Raw genomic sequence first — 10,225 nt, 5'->3', positions numbered from 1 at the left:
ATCTTTCTCCAGCCTTCCTACCAAAGCAACTGCCTATTTTCCTTTTTCCAGTATTCACATCCCCCACATCAGTGTAACCATCTGGAGAGCTGGAAAGTCAGTGTATTGTAATGGACAAATCTGGACTGATGACAAATTTAGAACAGAGTGCTTGTTCTGAGGATAACAGGTTTAAGAACACCCTGTTTGGTATGAAAGGAAGGAAAGGCAGAGTTAGACTAAAGTGGTAGGACAATCTATATATAGCCTTAATATGAACTTTTTGTAAATGTTTTTGTTCTGTGTGAAAAAAAGTCTCCCTGTTTGATCAGCATTCATCATTTGAGTGAAAATAACTACAGCATGGTAAGTCACAAAGGTTTGTTGGTCTTAAAGACCAAAAAACACTGTCCACATTTAAGCAGAAGCTCACAAGTAAGTGTCCTTTTTCTGAACATGTAGCCCTCAGTGACTTAGCACTTATGAGCAGAATTTGCAGTATTCATATCCAAGACAAAGATGCTTATGCCAGCCAGCTGGAACAGAAAAAAAAAATAAGAAAAATTGCCTAAGAATCAGGGTTTCTTCTTGATATAGCCCAGCTACAACCCTAAAATAAATGGCTTTCCAAAAGGTACACTCCTAAATCCCAGGTGTGTTTAGCACAGCAACAGGCTGTTTCTGTGACTTTTTAAAATCTTCATGAGAAAGGCAGTAGCCCTAATGAAAACGTCCTAATGGATGGAGCAGGTTCCCAAGGCTGCCAGGTTCAGCACCCTCCTGAACTTAGCCTTAAATTCCACATCTCATGGTTCAGTTGTTTCTAGAGACACCTTTTAAAACAAATACAATTAATAGTTTTAAAATTACAAATGTAGTTTTCCTTGACTTGCAGATATCTGGCAGGAGAATCATTAAGCCTAAAAAAAATCTCGATCAAAAAATCCCATCTTGGACACAGAACAACATGGAAAGTTTCTCCTGAAAGGGAAAATTTAAACAATTATGCAGGTGTGAAAACTAGAAGTTACATCTGAAAACATTTTACTATTGTGTTTGTTACCATGTGATGCCATGAAAAAAGGCCAAATTCAATAATCAATGCAAATTTGATTGCTAAGCAGATATTGCTTTAATAAATAATACGATGTCAGACACACAGAGAATCATTTCGCCTAATGATTACGCTTGTTGAGGCTGGTTACAGGACTTTTCTACTGGTTAAAAATACATATTCATATAGATTCTGAGAAACACTGGTTACATATTCTGGAAATGTGTTAAACATACATAGAACTCACTATCATATCTTATCCCAAATGTTGAACGTACATCACAGTTCCTTTGTGTCTTCAGAATCCTCTGATGCTCAGGTTAGGGTTGACCAAATAGTCCACCTCCTCACACACACCAACGGTGGAACAATTAACAGTCTTCCATTAATTTCTTGAAAAATAAACCAGGTGTTAATTTTGTAGTTCTCATATCATATGGATGGTTCAAGCTAGAAAATAAATAATCAAAGCAATTAAATTACCAGAGGAACAGCTAGCAAATTTATTGCAGCTGGATACTAGTCTGTTGCATTTCACCAATGTTCTAAAAAGACAGAATCATAGAATATTTAGGGTTGGAAGGGACCTTAAAGATGATCTAGTTCCAATCCCTCCTGCCATGGGCAGGGACATCCCACCAGATCAGGTTACCCAAGATGATCAGAGTTTTAAAAAGTTTACAAATCAGAAGCACATGCCTTTGTTGCTTAAATCTTTTACACACATCCAATGACCACTGCTACTTACACAATTGGTACAAACATATTAACTTCAACTCTTTTTCTTTTCTCCTTCTCTCCACATCCATTCTCCATCACTGGGAACTTTAAATTTTTTAATTTTTTTTTTCTCTTTACATACATTTTAAATCTTTTTCTTCTCCTCTTCTCTTCACATACATTCTCTACTGCTGATCATGCTTCCTATTAAATTACATTAAGTTTTGTCTCTGCCACTTGGTGGGTAATTTCTTACGTTATTGATACACGTAACACACACACACACTAAACCTGTGTGTACTGTTTCCTAATTACACATACACAACAATAGAACTACCTCCAGACATAAACACACAAGAAATTTAGAATAAAATCTAAATAAAACTGCTGCTAACTTGGCATGCCACTACAGAGATGACAGGGTTAATCCCTGTGGGTTTAGAGGAGAAGAAAACCTTTCACATTCAGGGAGGAGAAGGGAGGGGACATTCACTTACATAGCCTTCCAGGGTTTTTTTTTCATATTTTTCTTCTTCTTGCTTGAGATTAAAAGGATTTGTGGTGGCCACAGTCTTTGGTTAGAACAGCCAAACTTCTTGACATAATTTACCAGTTTCTTTTCTTTGCATGCCTTCCATGCAACAGCTATTAGGTTAACAACAGTCATAAAAATTCTAAGAAAAAGCTTACACTCACTTCATTCATCTCTGGTCGCACCCCTAACAGGACCATGGATCAAAACTCTACACTTGCTCCATGACTGTGTCTCAGGCACGCATACACACAGAGTCATAAAGTACACCAAAGTTAAAACCAGTTATTATTAATATTCAGTTCCTTATTATACTTTCTGAGTTCAAGAACAAAACAGAGCGCAATTCCTATACCAATTATCCGTGGGGACCCAGACCCACGTACCAAACCAAGACAGTGGGAACTTTAACACCTGTCACAAAACCGAGGCTTCCACAAGAATCCAAGCACAATTGTACATAACTACCACAAGAATACACAAGGGAGACTGCAACCAGTCGTACAGTGCTCCACGTGGGATGTCTCCTTCATGACTTATAAAGTCTTCCCCATTACTGGTCCAAGAACAAGAACTTAAAGAATACCTTTTCAGGAGATGGTCTTTGTCTGCTTCCACAGTGATCCAATCAAAGGAAGGAGCCCCTCTGAGAAAAGATCCTGGGGTATACAAGGGGGTCCTTGTACTCACCGGGTCATGCAGCTGAACAGAGGTTGTCCCACCTGGGTCACCAAAATTGATGCCATGAAAAGGTCCCAACTCAATAATCAATGCCAATCTGATTATTAAGCAGGTATTGCTTTAATATATAATATGACATCGGACACACAGGGAATCATTTCTCCTAATGTGTATGCCCTGGCCAAGATTTGATTCTTATTATTCTTAATGATTTATTCCTTCCTTTACATGGAACAAACGTGTTAAGAAAATGTATTCTAATTTGGTACATTTTATTGAACTATTAGATAGCTCAACTAATCCCTGCAGTTTTCATCTGTAGAATTTCCACAGAAGAAAGCATTTTTTTCATTTTTAGGTTTTTTTTTCCTTAATCCTCACACAAAGCTCTTCCTGTTTAAATCCTCACATGACACTCTTCTTAATCCAACATAACTGAAACATTTGATAAGACAATAACAAAATGTTTATTTCTGATGAGAGAATTTTAATATTCAACAGAACCTAAATTCCTATAATGAATCTTATACGGGAAAGTGACCATTCTTTTATCTTACACATTACAAAACCTGAACTCCTTAAAAGCAAATCACCAATAAACATTCAGCTACATACTGAAAAAATTGTTACAAAATGCCACAGTTGATAATGATGTTTAAACAAATCAAAACTGAGTCTGATTAATAATTTTCTACTGTTTCTGATTTATTACAACTTACCAGGTAAGGTATGGTGATCAGAATTTAATGGAATTTTAGAACCTCTACTGTGTCTGTAGCCAGAAAAATTTGTTTTTCTTTAAAGTGATGTCACTAGAAAAAAATAAATTATTTTTAGAAACAGAACTGTGTGTATCTTATCTGCAGTTCTTCTTTCTTTGGTACCATAAGACTCTTGTTAAGTAATGCCATTGTTTAGTAGCATATCTGTAAACAAATTCTTTCGAAATCTAAAAAGTTATAGTCATTGCCTTGCCAGGAAGACCTTCCCCATACCAATGTGACACAGACTGTAGCCTGAACTACTTGTTTCTGCAGCGTTGTTGTTGCTATGGGAACAGATGTGAAATGCTTACTGCTGTACCATAACACAATTAGGCATATTATGGCCTCTTTAAAATCATTTTTTTGGAGTCACCAAAACCAAAAAGGGACTTTCAGTCTGGATGGACCCTCACTTATATTCAAATTACAATTTTGAATTCACATTGCAGGATATTCTTTCACCTATTTTAACTACTTCCTTCTCCTACAGTTCTCACACCAAAAGAAAAAAAAAGTCTGTCTTTTAAAGATATCAAATAAATTACTGCATTTAAAAGATGAGAACATGCTACGTTCTCCTACATCATGGACTTGACATATTTAATTATCTCTTTTTAAATAGCTAGGATATACTGATATTAAGTCTATATATAATTATTTCTTATAATAGTGATTCTATCATCTCCTTTACGTGTAGTGTGTTCTACATAACAACTGCTTTCTTTTTTTCCCCCTCCTAATATTGACTCTTCCTTCTAGTTTATTTACAACCTAATGAGTAACTGAGCTGTTGTCTTCAAAAGAAATCTCCACCATTTCAGTGAAGAGAAATAAAACCCAAGTAAAAATCCCCCCTCAAAACAACACAACACTTGAAGAAGAGAAACATAGTTTGTGAAGTGACAGAAGAATGAAGGGAATTTCCAAGGTTCCACTAAGTCTGAATTCTTGTCCTATGTTTTATACTCTCACTCTGTCTGGCATAATACTGTCCCTAATCTGTTACTTCCCACAGTCCACTAACAAAACTCGAGCCATACAGAAAAGATTGCTTTGGAATTGTCAGAAGGGAGAGAGGAAGGAAGGAAGGAAGGAAGAAGGGAGGAAAGAGGGAGCAAAGGAGGGAAGGAAGAGGGGTGGAGAGAAATGTAGAAAGGAAAGAGGGAGGAACAAGTTAAAAAAAAACCACAAGCAAGTAAAGTAAAGCAAAGCAAAATAGAAAGAGAAAGGAGGAATATCAGATTAATAGTCTTTGCTGCTTCCCAGCTACAGAAAATCACTGCAATAGTGAATCCTGCTGAATGGAGATAAAATAAAATCCATGAATTCTGCCAAGTGAGGGCAAGTCTTCAGGTGTGAAACCTGTATCGAACCAGGGCATTCATACATCAGGAACACCAAAAGCTGCAGGCAACAAGAGGAATTTCTGGGGGAGAAGAGCAAGGAATAGCAGGAAGACACACTCCGAACTGATCATAAAGAACTGCCAGGCAGACTGGCCTGTGAGGGATATCAGACGCAAGTCAAGGATAGGAGGTTTACAGTGCTGCCAAAAGATTGAAATAGCTGAGAAACAAAGATAGCTGTGGTATGGTGTGTGGTGTGCCACAGGGATTTTTTATGTTCAAATAAAGATTACACTTGTTCAAAGTATTATTAGTATTACCTCTCTATCAACACCAGTGTTATCAATCATTATCACTATTAAATGCCTATGTGCTTCTGTGTTGGTCTGATCTAGCTGAGATGTGGGCTGTTCCCCACAGGAGCAGTCAATTGGACTGAGTTCTCATAATCTCTGGGAGAGCCAACAAAAGCCATGGAGAACCTATGGCCACAAACGCTGCGTACAGGCAAGGAGGCAGCAGGCATTGTTGCAGGGCACTGGGACAAAAGGTGTGCTGTGATTTGTCCGCATTATTCCAGTCTCACATGCAGTAATCATTCAGCACTCTGTTGGTTGTCTGATAACCTCAACATCAGCACAAATCCTGTGTTTAGGTCTTCTCAATGGATGTAAGCAGTGATTTCCTCAAAAAGATAGTCATGAGAAGTTTGAGACTCCATTAGTCAGAAGATCAGTTCAAAACTCTGACCCTCGTGTACAGCGGACAGAAGTACAGTCTTCAGTAAGCACAGAAGACTACAGAGGGTACAGCAAAAGTTGTCAGTTTCTCATTATCAAAGAATGGTTTATTCATGTCGCAACAATAGTTTTTCAGCAATGATTCATGTGTATTTCAACAGAATAACTTCAAACTGGCAAGCTATCTGTTAGGATGAGAGATATCAAGTAGACTTAGGAAAGAAAATGAAGGAAAAGTAATACATTATTTCTACGTATTTGTTATTTTTTAATTGATATGTGATTAATTTATATTTATTAACTTTATTTCTTGCTTTTGGAACAATGTAATGATCCTCTTATAGGAGGACAGTTATTTCAATTGGTATGTGACACATTTTTAAAAGATTATTGGAGTGAGACTAACCCTAAAAGGACATATGCTCCTAAATCTATTTGAAAAACTCCTTTATGTGCCTGCATCTGCCCTAGGTGACTAGAGCAATCTGTTAGGCAAGTTCTAGATGGCACTGCTCACACAGGGCAGTTAGACAAGATGACCTCCAGAGGTCTGTTCCAACCTTAACCATTCTGTGATCCTATAATAAAAAACTTAGATTCTATACACTCACATTCAGAAACCATAATACCTTAGGTGTCCCCGAGTAGGGACTGCCTTTAGATATTATCAGAACTAACTATATACAGATGGCAATGAAAAGTTATTTGTTCCTTTTTTCCACATTGTCTGCCTGGCTAAGTCCAGTAGGCATTCATAGCACACTTATTGGCCGACACAAAATCTGTTCCTGTAACAAGAGGATATGTTGTTTACTCCAGGTTTTTCAGCAAAGAAAGGCACTTCTCCATATTTTGTGGATGTCCCATGTAAAAAGGTATCACATCTTTATCTCCCACTACCCATGCCACCTTTGTTAACAACAGGACTTTTTTCTGTTCTACAGCCCGGTGAAGCAAGAATAACACCCTAGTCCCTTCTAGCTTAGCTATTTCACTTAGAAAATGATTATATGCTCAGTATTCAATATTTAAGCATGACTTCACAGGCCAGTGGATAGGGAAGAATCTTCAATTACCTGCTCTACTGAATACTTTAACATAGAGCTCATTTACTGGCATCTACTCTATTTTTTCAAGAGTACAATGGAAGGAAATTTTTCTGTTCATGTTTGCTGGTCAAAAAAAAAAGTATTTATTTCATAGGGGGGAAAAAAAGACAGTTTCAACAGGAAGTAGTGATGGAAACAGATTTAATTTTAAGCTCTTTTTGTATTGAGTGTGAGGTTTGAGGGAACACATGAGAAAAAGGACAGAAAGCCAAACTCTTTTCTTCTTCTAGCCGTGTTCTCTCAGAGAGGATGGAATAAGCAACTGGTGTCAGGAGCACTTTGAATGGTATCCTGCAAATCACAGAATCACAGAATAACCAGGTTGGAAGAGACCCACCGGATCATCGAGTCCAACCGTTCCTATCAAACACTAAACCATATCCCTCAGCACCTCGTCCACCCGTGCCTTAAACACCTCCAGGGAAGGTGAATCAACCACCTCCCTGGGCAGCCTCTGCCAGTGCCCAATGACCCTTTCTGTAAAGAATTTTTTCCTAACGTCTAGCCTAAACCTCCCCTGGCGGAGCTTGAGGCCATTCCCTCTTGTCCTGTCCCCTGTCACTTGGGAGAAGAGGCCAGCACCCTCCTCTCTACAACGTCCTTTCAGGTAGTTGTAGAGAGCAATGAGGTCTCCCCTCAGCCTCCTCTTCTCCAGGCTAAACAACCCCAGCTCTCTCAGCTGCTCCTCATAAGGCCTGTTCTCCAGCCCTTTCACCAGTTTCGTTGCTCTTCTCTGGACTCTCTCCAGAGCCTCAACATCCTTCTTGTGGTGAGGGGCCCAGAACTGAACACATTATTCGAGGAGCGGTCTCACCAGTGCCGAGTACAGAGGGAGGATAACCTCCCAGGACCTGCTGGTCACGCCGTTTCTGATACAAGCCAAGATGCCATTGGCCTTCTTGGCCACCTGGGCACACTGCTGGCTCATATTCAGTCGGTTGTCAACCAACACACCCAGGTCCCTCTCCTCCAGGCAGCTTTCTAGACAGACTTCTCCTAGTCTGTAGCACTGCACAGGGTTGTTGTGCCCCAAGTGCAGGACCCGGCATTTGGCCTTGTTAAACCTCATGCCATTGGACTCTGCCCAGCAGTCCAGCCTGTTCAGATCCCTTTGCAGAGCCTCCCTACCCTCCAGCAGATCGACACTTCCACCCAGCTTAGTGTCATCTGCAAACTTGCTAAGGGTGCACTCGATGCCCCCATCCAGATCATTGATGAAGACATTGAACAGGGCTGGACCCAGCACTGAGCCCTGGGGAACCCCACTTGTCACTGGCCTCCAGCTGGATTTCACACCATTTCCTACCACTCTCTGGGCCCGGCCATCCAACCAGTTTTCCACCCAGGAGAGTGTGTGCCTGTCCAGGCCAGAGGCTGACAGTTTCCAAAGCAGAATGCTGTGAGAAACTGTGTCAAAGGCTTTGCTGAAGTCCAGGAAGACCACATCCACAGCCTTTCCATGATGAGGAAGACCTCATCCAGCAGCCGAGTCACTTTGTCATAGAAGGCGATCAGGTTAGTCTGGCAAGACCTGCCTTTTGTGAACCCATGTTGACTGGGCCTGATCACCCGCTTCTCTTGCATGTGCTTCATGATAGCACTCAAGATCACCTGCTCCATGACTTTCCCTGGCACTGAGGTCACACTGACAGGCCTGTAGTTTCCTGGGTCCTCCCTGCGGCCCTTTTTGTAGATGGGCACAACATCAGCCAGCCTCCAGTCCAGTGGGACTTCCCCAGTCTTCCAGGACTGTTGGAAGATGATGGAAAGGGGTTTGGCCAGCACATCCGCCAGCTCCTTCAGTACCCTTGGGTGAATCCCGTCCGGCCCCATAGACTTGTGGCTGTCCAGTCGGGCTAGCAAGGCTCTGACCACCTCCTCTTGGATCATGGGAGCCTCATCATGCTCCTCTAGCTCCTGGGTTTGTACACAGGCGGAACAACCCTCCTTACGACTAAAGACTGAGGCAAAGAAGGCATTAAGTACCTCAGCCTTTTCCTCATCCCCTGTTACTGTTGTTCCTTCTGTAAGGATTCAAGCCTTGTTTTCACTATGTCTTAATAGGTACCTCAATGTCAACTTTTGTTACCCGCTGTCTTTTATGGATCTTCTCTTTACAAATGAGCTCTTGTTTCTATTATGGACTTTAACTCTGTGGACCTAATTTTCCCTAGGCATTTATGGGAAATCTAAGCACAGGAGCTGTACCATGTTATCCACTGCAACGCTGAATTTTTTTAATGGATCTAATCCCAAATTACTACTGCTCCCAAGGAAGAGTATCATTTACAATAAAAAGAGAATATGTGAGATGAGGAAGATATTTTATTGCTCTTTCATTGTTCATTTGTAAAACAGAGGGGTCAAAAATATCGTTTGCCTCTAAGCATTATGAAAAATGAAGAATATCTTCAGTATTTTCCTCTCATCAGGTAATTTTATCTCCCTGGACCAAAGTTTTTGCTTTCTTCTGTAATTAAAGAGTTCAGTCCTAGTGTTCAGTTGCTTCTCGTATGTATACTTCAGATTACACCTCTTAATATTATTTGTGGTCACATATATTACAGTTATGGTTGTGGTTAGCTAGGATTATCAGCAAGAACAATACAGGACGTGTTAAAAAATAAGCATAGCATTTGTTATTAAAACTTACATTCTACAATGATTAATGAACTATAGAATGAATTTCAGATCTGGAGTCAACTGTTGCAGTTTTACATATTCTAAACATACAGAAATCAGATCAGGAATTTCTGACCATATCAACTAATTGAAAACAGGTCCATTTCTATGAATGGTAGGAGAGAGTAAGCTACATGCTCTACTTAAAAATAATTTGGGGCATAATTTATTATCTCCCTACTGTCTTTACATCTGTATATGGAATTATAGGACCTCTTGTATATACTTGAGTGAATTTTTTTGCTGCTTTTCCCAAAGAACAGGTTTATTTTTCCAAAACAAAGACTTAACTTTGTGGATATGCTTCTTTGTTTATATAGGCAGGTGTGGCTGATGGGTGAGTCTAGCTGCAGCAGTAGCTTTGGCTTTGAAGCTAAGAGAAAATCCACTCCCTTCAATTGTTTCAGTCTAAGAAATTCAAATATCAGCAGGTATTATACAAAATTATATTCGTTGAATTAGAAATACAAAATCCATCAATTTGGGAAAACATAAAAAATGACTGTGTTCTTTCACCAGCCATTATTGGTTACTTCTTTTTAGTGAAATAAATGTTTAGTTATACTGATACTTCAAATAAAATGGAGAGCTAATACTGATGTGAAATAGAACAATGGC

The 10,225-nt window shown here is 39.6% G+C and overlaps 1 long non-coding RNA gene across 1 annotated transcript in view; it reads right to left on the bottom strand.

Annotated features, from left to right (window-relative positions):
• Nucleotides 1–1,160: 1,160 nt before the first annotated feature.
• The window catches only part of LOC138717335 (uncharacterized), a 47,120-nt gene continuing 38,055 nt past the window's right edge, over nt 1,161–10,225 (bottom strand). The window contains exons 2-4 of the long non-coding RNA XR_011336844.1: nt 3,686–3,778; nt 2,872–3,007; nt 1,161–1,483 (exon numbers count right to left, since the gene is read on the bottom strand). This is a non-coding gene — a long non-coding RNA (uncharacterized lncRNA). The remainder of the gene's footprint in view (nt 1,484–2,871; nt 3,008–3,685; nt 3,779–10,225) is intronic.

The sequence above is a fragment of the Phaenicophaeus curvirostris genome, chromosome 1 (assembly GCF_032191515.1).
Source record: "Phaenicophaeus curvirostris isolate KB17595 chromosome 1, BPBGC_Pcur_1.0, whole genome shotgun sequence".
Classification (NCBI taxonomy): Eukaryota; Metazoa; Chordata; class Aves; order Cuculiformes; family Cuculidae; genus Phaenicophaeus; species Phaenicophaeus curvirostris.
Note: the sequence above shows the minus strand (reverse complement) of the source record. Positions and strands in the feature narration are given on the sequence as shown.